The 7339-nt window shown below is 41.1% G+C and overlaps 1 pseudogene; it reads left to right on the plus strand.

Moving 5' to 3' along the window:
* Positions 1–511: 511 nt before the first annotated feature.
* LOC107297616 lies at positions 512–2851 on the plus strand (annotated as a pseudogene).
* Positions 2852–7339: the final 4488 nt, after the last annotated feature.

A 7339-nucleotide genomic window follows, 5' to 3' on the forward strand; every position in this document is an offset into this window, starting at 1 on the left:
TGAGTTTGAGTTAAATGTTTTAATGGAATTTTGTGATACTGTTTTAAAATATTAAGCTTAGTAAAGAACATGGATAAGAATTTTTCAGTGATACTCTATGCTAATTATCTTTTTCATTCAATGCAATGTGGTGAACTCATTAGATAGAGCTAAAATTAGTAGTTTTGATAATTTTGATGATGTAGTGCTGATATGTTTTATCTGTATAGTATATTAAATATTTCTGATATGATTAGTTAAAATTGTAACAGTTTCCATACAGTTTCAACAAAAATTACAGAAGTTAGACCATTCACTAATGGACTGGAAAAATAGTCAGTTAAAAAAAAACCCACATAAGCTTTATTTCCATTGATAGTTTTAAAAATGTATTTAAAAATGGAAGATTTTTTTAAAAAACTCAGTAGGGTACTGTTTGAAACATACATAGTGCTTTGAAAGAACAAAAGGTGCTGATATTAAACATATTTGTTTTGTTTTGTAGATTGACTCCTAAAAAGCTAACGTGACCATGGGAGATATGAAGACTCCAGACTTCGATGATCTGCTTGCAGCCTTTGACATACCGGATATGGTTGATCCAAAAGCGGCTATTGAATCTGGCCATGAGGATCACGAGAGCCACATAAAGCAGAATGTCCATCCTGAGGATGATTCCCATGCACCATCCTCATCTGACGTCGGTGTTAGTGTCATTGTGAAAAATGTGCGGACAATTGATTCCTCTGAAGGAGCGGAGAAAGACAGCCACCATTCCACTGGCAATGGGTTACACAATGGTTTTTTAACAGTATCAGCTCTAGAAGGTTATAATAAAGAGGAAGATAAATTGCTCAAAGACGAGGGCTCCGTCTCGGAAAACACACTAAAAGAGTCTGCCTTTAACCAATTTAGTCCTATCTCAAGTGCTGAAGAGTTCGATGACGATGAAAAAATTGAGGTTGATGACCCCCCGGATAAAGAGGACCTGCGTGGAAACTTCAGAACAAATGTCTTAACAAGGTCCGTCTCCCAGCAGGACTATGAGAAGTTAAAAGTACTTGGAGGGGAAAACTTGATGAAACATGAAGTTGCAGGTTCAGGTAATTCTGAGAAACCCAAGGTGTCTAAAAGAGATTCAGAAACGAACCCATCAACTTTAGGTCACTACGAACCCTTTAAAGCTAGGAAGATAGATGATAAGTTGCTTAAAGAAAATTCCGAGAAACTACTTGAAAACAGAGTAGTCGATGGGAAAATAAATGCGGAGAAAGGAGAAGCAACTCTTACCAATCATTCCCAGGCTAAAGCAAAATCATCAGCAAAACTCTCTTCCTGTATTGCTGCAATTGCAGCTCTAAGTGCTAAGAAAGCAGCCACGGACCCTGGTAAAGACCCACAATCCAATTCAAGGGAATCTTCTCCCTTGCAGAAAGAGACCAGTGAGAGCCCCCGCGCCGTGGACAAATCCCCCGAATCTCAGAGTCTCATTGACGGTGCAAAAAAGCCCTCTGTCAAACAACCTGACAGTCCCAGGAGTATATCGAGTGAAAACAGCAGCAAAGGTTCTCCACCATCACCTGCGGGCTCGACACCAGCCATCCCAAAAGTGCGCATCAAAACCATCAAGACGTCATCAGGGGAAATCAAGAGAACGGTCACACGGGTGTTGCCTGAAGTTGATTTGGACAGTGGTAGGAAACCAGACCAAGCAGCTTCCATGGTGGCTTCTGTGACGTCGTTGCTATCTTCCCCAACTTCTGCTGCAGTTCTTTCTTCTCCCCCCAGGGCACCTCTCCAATCAACAGTGGTCGCCAACGCTGTGGCTTCTGCAGAACTCACTCCCAAACAAGTCACCATTAAGCCTGTGGCAACTGCTTTTCTTCCCGTATCGGCTGTCAAGACGGCAGGATCACAGGTGATCAATCTGAAACTTGCAAACAACACCACGGTGAAAGCCACCGTCATATCCGCTGCTTCGGTGCAAAGTGCCAGCAGTGCCATCATCAAAGCCGCCAATGCTATACAGCAGCAAACGGTTGTGGTGCCCGCCTCGAGCCTTGCCAGTGCAAAACTTGTGCCAAAGACAGTCCATCTTGCCAACCTTAATCTACTGCCTCAAAGTGCTCAGACCACCTCTGAACTCCGCCAAGTGCTCACCAAACCTCAACAACAGATCAAGCAGGCAATAATTTCTGCAGCAGCTTCTCAGCCTTCGAAAAAAGTGTCTCGGGTTCAGGTGGTGTCATCTTTACAGAGCTCTGTCGTTGAAGCTTTTAACAAGGTGCTCAGCAGTGTTAACCCTGTCCCAGTTTACATCCCAAATCTTAGTCCTCCTATAAATGCAGGCATCACTTTACCCACACGTGGTTACAAGTGTTTGGAATGTGGTGACGCCTTCGCCCTTGAAAAAAGTCTGACCCAACACTACGATAGGAGGAGCGTGCGGATCGAAGTCACCTGTAACCACTGCACAAAAAACCTTGTTTTCTATAACAAATGCAGCCTTCTTTCTCATGCTCGGAGTCACAAAGAGAAAGGGGTGGTGATGCAGTGTTCTCATTTGATTTTGAAGCCAGTTCCTGCCGATCAGATGATAGCTTCTCCCACAAGTAATAGTTCTATTACATCATCCATTCTTCAGAATTCCACTGGAGTGGGTACCCACACCATAACCAAGATACAGTCCGGCATAACTGGGACAGTTATATCAGCTCCTTCAAGTACTCCTGTTCCACCAGCCATGCCTCTAGATGAAGACTCTTCGAAGTTGTGCAGGCATAGTCTGAAGTGTTTGGAATGCAATGAGGTTTTCCAAGATGAAACGTCTTTAGCCACCCACTTCCAGCAGGCTGCAGACTCAAGTGGACAAGTACAGTATCTTATGTTTACATTCCAGTATTTTTGCCGTGTGCAAAAAAAAATTTGGATGGGGGATTTTTCCTAGTTTTCTTTTAAGCATACCTTTCTTTATAGCAAAGCATTGGAAGGATAATTTTAAATTGGGAGGAATTGTTTGAAAAGTAGTTATTGCTTTGAAAGAACAAAAGTGGCTTGGAATTCCTACTTAGCCCTTTATGCTTAGTGTTTAATTCATTTAGAATAGAAGGATACGGTTACAGGTATCTCTTTAGATTTATACTGAGACATCAGATAGCCCAGAAACTAAAGTAACTGTAAAGCAGTAAAACAGTGTTTCTCCATAGCCACTATAAGAATTCTGGGAGTTGAAGTCCACATATCTTAACGTGACTAACTTGAGAAACACTGCAGTAAAACATTTCTCCAGATTAGTGCAGAATCGCTTAATGAAAGTTATAGACTAAACCCATATCTATGCAACTAACTCGTTTTCCTTGTCTCTGTGAGTTTTGTTGGGATCTGGAAATGGAGTGAATTAGAAAAAAGATGCTATCATTCTCTCCATGCCTTTTTCTGCATTTCTACAGATTGTTCTTGTTACTCCGAGCAACTATTTTTTTTTAAAAAAGGATGGCATTGGTGGGAATAAATATTATGTAAATTACAGGTCAGGCCTCATTATATGACTAGTAGGTTCACTTGCAACGTTCTCCAGCATGATAATCTTAGATTATCAGATATCAGAGCCAGTTTGGTCTAGTGCAGTGGTGGCGAACCTATGGCACGGGTGCCAGAGGCGGCACTCAGAACCCTCTCTGTGGGCACGTGCACCGTCGCCCGAGTCCTAGGCCTTCAGCTGGGTTTTATAAAACCTTTTCGCTTTAGGCCTCCGCCGCCATGTGCCAAAAAAAAAAAAAAGGTTCAATCAATCAGTCAATTTCAACTTCTCACAGAAAAAAAAAGATCTTGCAAAGTTGGAATTGATTGATCGAACTTTTTAGTCCCACCCAGTCTGCCGTTACCACCACAGCCACGCCCACCCAATGGGCCACACCCAGCCAATGGGCCACACCCAGCCAGCACCCAACGATGCATAAGTGGGTTTTGGGTTGCAGTTTGGGCAGTCGGTCTCTAAAAGGTTCGCCATCACTGGTCTAGTGGTTAAGGCACCAAGCTAGAAAATGGAAGTTGGTGAATTCTAGTCCCTCCTTAGGCATGAAAGCCGGCTGGGTGACTTTGGGCCAATCACCAGGAGACTGTGAATTCTAGTCCCACCTTAGGCATGAAAGCCAGCTCAGTGATTTTGGGCCAGTCACTATCTCTCAGCCCAACCCACCTCACTGGGTTGTGGTTATTGAGAAAATAGGAGAAAGAAAGAGCATTAGATATGTTCACCATCTTGTGTTATTTATAAAAATAATAAAGGGAATATATATAAATAAAAATAAAAGTGCAGAAAGCAACAATTCCTATAAATCTTAAGACACAATAGAAATACACTGTTTTGGGAATAGCTGTGTTAGAGGTTTTGTTGGCATGTTCTGTTTTCTTTGGTAGCAACCATCATTACTGAATATGCCAGGCTGGACATTTTCAACGTGGATAAATATGAGGGAATGAAAAGCAAAGTGACAACAAAAGGCAATTCATTCCTTGCTGAGATTTAAAGGTTTTTTTTCGTGTGACCCTTGGTTCTGACAATCAAGAGATACTTAACACATTTTCTGTTTTTATAAGTGCTTGAATTAATGTTAGCAAATCTTGCTATTTACTTAAGTTGCATAATGCAACCTGATTTATGGGAACTTTGCAGTTCAATCAATCAATTGAGGCAACCTTTACTTTTTTCCTCCTAGTTAAGCTTTTTCTATAAAGTTTCTTTATTCTGGCCCTTAGTCTTTTCAGCGATATTTTTGCATGAAATCCATGTAACAGTATATCTGTTGTAATGTATAATCTTGTCATATTTTTTCTGAAATTGGACATTAATAGTTTTTGTCTCCTTTTACATGGCAGATTTTATACTTGGCTCATCATCTCCTACACTAAATGGGTTTTAATGGGATAAATGGAGTAACTCTATATCCTCTACCAGTGTGGGCTTTATATTAAAGGTTTATAATGGTGGTAACATGATTTTCCTGGGAAATATATAGTGTAGTAGTCTTCCTTTGCTTTCTACACAGCTGTGCACACACTGTTCAAGTGGCTGCCATTACACCGTGTGCTGTTCTTCTGAATCCGTTCCAACCAATATGGTCTCTGCCTTCAGTCGATACTGGGGAGCCAGCAGCCACTCACCAGGCCTGTTGGTCCACGGGAGGTATTTGATTCCCTCCAACCCACCATTACAGCATAAAAGCCATAATGGGTAGGGCCCCCCAATCCACCACCCGGGGACGCACTCTGTGGAGGTTCCAGGCTCCCCATGTTGGATTGCCAACATGATTGCCAACGTCCGATAACGGATGTGGCACAAGAAGAAGAAGAAGAATGGTGGTAACAATACATACAAAAAATTCCATATGCTAATATATGTTCTTCCAAATAATTGACATTTTCCACTTACTGACAACAAAAGAAGAGATAAGCCCAGCTATCTACCTGTGCTTCATTTCCTTAAACCTTCTCTGGCAATTGACTGTCCAAGTAAAAATGTAGCTCAGAGTTTTAAAAAGAGGAAAATACTGTTAGATGGTATATGCAGAGGGGGGGAAAAACCATCCAAGGCCTCTTGTTTGTCTCAAAGGCATTTATGTTTCTTCCTGGTGAAGAAAAAGAATAAATATTCTGTTAGAGATATTCAGTCTGAATAGTTTTTATTCCAGCTTGTGATAGGTGTGGAGGAATGAGAACAGTTTCATTTAAAATAAGCATTCCTGCAATTTTTCACTAGCATCCCTTGATACTATATTTATTTATTTTTAAAAATTATATAGCTGTCCATCTATCAACCAACTCTGGGTAGCTCTCAATTAATATGTAACATAAATAAAATCCATATAAACATCATAGAGCAGCTTGCCACTGGGAGAAAGCAGTAATAAACTAATGAAAACCTAAGTATTTAGAGTAAGGAGGATAATTAGTGATACATCACTAGTGATTATAGTCATGGCCAGCAAAACCTAGCCCAGTGGTGGCGAACCTATGGCACGGGTGCCAGAGGCGGCACTCAGAGCCCTCTCTGTGGGCACACGCGCCATTGCCCCAGTCCTAGGCCTTCAGCTGGGTTTTATAAAACCTTTTCGTTTAGGCCTCCACCGCCGTGTGCAAAAAAAAAAAGGTTCAATCAGTCAATTTCAACTTCTTGCGGGAAAAAAAAAGATCTTGCAAAGTTGGAATTGATTGATTGAACTTTTTAGTCCCAACCAGTCTGCCATTACCACCACAACCATGCCCACCCAATGGGCCATGCCCACCCAATGGGCCACGCCCACCCGGCACTCGACAATGCATAAGTGGGTTTTGGGTTGCAGTTTGGGCACTCAGTCTCTAAAAGGTTCGCCATCACTGACCTAGCCAATAAAATGTTGCTTACACTTTTCCTTCTAGTAGAGTATATAAGGATAGGTAGTCCTCCCTTAGCTATAATAAATGTGACTGGAATTTCTGTCGCTATGCAATGCAGTCATAACACTCAACATCACGTGAACATGCTGCTTCGTGACAGAAATTCCAGCGCTTCCATACACCGTTACTAAACAAATCACCATGGGTTATTAAGTGAGGATGTCATATCATCGGCATTTGTAATCTCCTGCCAGCTTCCCCAATGACTTTGCTTGTAGGAAGTTGGCAAAGGAAGTCACAAATGAGGACCACCTGTATTTTCGTCCTTTTACTCTTGTATAATTTGAGCTAGAACTTATTCTACGGACACGTAGTTGCTTTATCAGTTACCCATCTTCTTCAAGGGATGAATGCCTGAGTAAACTTGACACTCCAGAAAGCTAAAAAAAGCAAATAGACATGCTGATATCCTGATCTGAGGATTCATCATCTGTGCTGGACTGATTGATGTGCAACTATGAAGGGCAATTGAGAAAAAGGACCTCTTAATATATGCAAAGAGGGAGTTTAGATCAATTCTACAGGGGACTCTTTCACTAGAAGGCTTTTACAAACCTCACTCTCAAATGAAGCTACGGAAACTCATTTAGAATTTTAAAGCCTTTAAAGGAGAGATTTAGGCGTTATGATACAGTAGTATTTCATTTCCAAGCATTTATGCTTATAATAACTGGCCCCATGCTATTCAAGATTTTAACAATTATCTTAAGGACTACTTTGGGCCGTATGAAGCTCTTGAATTTCATTATGACATTTGAAACTGCTTTCAGATCACTGTTAATATCATTGGAATGGGAAGTAGACATGACAGAGTCATTTTAGTGGTGGTGCCAGAATTGTAAACTTTTGTCTCTGGACAAATCTAAAATGCTATTGATCACACATGAAAGCTTTTATTTAATTTTATTTTGGAAGGTCATTTATG

The sequence above is a fragment of the Protobothrops mucrosquamatus genome, unplaced genomic scaffold, assembly GCF_001527695.2.
Source record: "Protobothrops mucrosquamatus isolate PMUCROS unplaced genomic scaffold, P.Mucros_1.0 scaffold3415, whole genome shotgun sequence".
NCBI classification, from domain to species: Eukaryota; Metazoa; Chordata; class Lepidosauria; order Squamata; family Viperidae; genus Protobothrops; species Protobothrops mucrosquamatus.